General features: G+C 34.6%; 1 long non-coding RNA gene across 1 annotated transcript; it reads left to right on the top strand.

Moving 5' to 3' along the window:
- Window positions 1-155: 155 nt before the first annotated feature.
- Window positions 156-1,259, top strand: LOC119429975. The gene is made up of 2 exons (XR_005187878.1): window positions 156-263; window positions 1,216-1,259. It is a non-coding gene; the product is annotated as an uncharacterized LOC119429975 (long non-coding RNA).
- The last annotated feature ends 180 nt before the right edge of the window (window positions 1,260-1,439 follow it).

Here is a 1,439-nt window from a genome sequence, read left to right as displayed (position 1 = left end):
CAAGTAAGGCCTGCTATTATTTTACATTTTTCCTTTTTTCTATGTGAAAGTTTTTGGAACTCTGAGCATAACTCAGGAACATGAACACTGAAGAATACCTGCATTCATAGAGATCAGAGGTGATTGTAGCTGTGATTGTTGGTGTGTCGCAGCCAGCAGGACGCTCAGGAGTTCCTGCGTTTTCTCTTGGATGGCCTACACAACGAGGTCAACAGAGTCACTGTCAGGCCAAGAGGCATCGTAGAGGACTTTGACCACTTGCCGTAAGTCATCACAGGACAGCATATTTGTTATATCTGTACATATCCTGATGCATGCTCAATAATCCAGGTAGAAAAATCTAAAAAAGTTCAATCCGGTCCTCTGGACATTCAAAAAAACAAAACAAAGCAAAAAAATCTAGATACGTTTCGGATGAAAGACAAATTAGGCACGTATCATTGATACGTTAAACGGCAGTTAAATGTCTTCTGTAACAATCTATGTCTGTGTGCAGAGCTTGTTTATTACATTGGTTTATCTATCAAATTATTGTATAGTTCTGTACTTACTACTTAATACTTGAACATGTTTTGCTTTTATACTGTTTTATAAATTCTGTAACATGCTTTTAATACAAAGTCAACTGTTGTACAAAGTTTGTTGTACACTTATTCAAATATAAGCATCAGAGACATTTGGAAATGTTCAATATGCTTAAAAATTTAAATAAATTGACGATTACATTGTACTAACCAGTGCAATTTGCTTTCTAAGCCCAGTATATCCACTACAAAAATGTAGACTACACCACTGGCACAGAGCCTAGTTGGCTAGAAAGGCCCTGTATGCTTCATTTATCCTGAGAAAAAGACTGAAGTTATTTAGTAAATGAACAGGCTGCATATAAAAAAAAAAGTGTATGACTTTTTATAACTGTTTATTGTTGTTGCTGTTTTCCATTGTTGTCATCATTCTTTGTTGAAATCAGGTCTCTCTTGTAAATGAGTCCTCGAGGCTCAATGGGATTTACCTGTATAAATAAAGGTTAAATGAATGAAAAATAATGGTCATGGAAATGTGCTGTCAACATGGTAAACCTATGAAATGCACTACACCTCTTGTTGTCTCTCTTAAACAATTCCATGCTTAGATACATTTTGACAGCAAACCCATAAGGCAATGTTCAGTTTAAAGCTTTGGAGTTGTAATTTCTCAACTGTGTTCTTCTTTCAGAGATGAAGAGAAAGGGAAGAAGATGTGGAGTAAATACCTGGAGAGAGAAGATAGTAAGATAGTTGGTGAGTTTAGTGATTCAAATGGTTTTATTGGTTTTCTGACCACGACCAGTCATTTTTGACAAACTGAAGCTTCATTTTTATAAATTTTTGTTCTATATAATATATATATATGCGTGCTAATGTCAATGCATCATATATATATCTATATATATAGATATA

Source organism: Nematolebias whitei, unplaced genomic scaffold, assembly GCF_014905685.2.
Source record: "Nematolebias whitei isolate Nwh7 unplaced genomic scaffold, NemWhi1 Nwh_scaf_13552, whole genome shotgun sequence".
NCBI classification, from domain to species: domain Eukaryota; kingdom Metazoa; phylum Chordata; class Actinopteri; order Cyprinodontiformes; family Rivulidae; genus Nematolebias; species Nematolebias whitei.
This window is presented reverse-complemented; position numbering and strand designations above follow the sequence as displayed.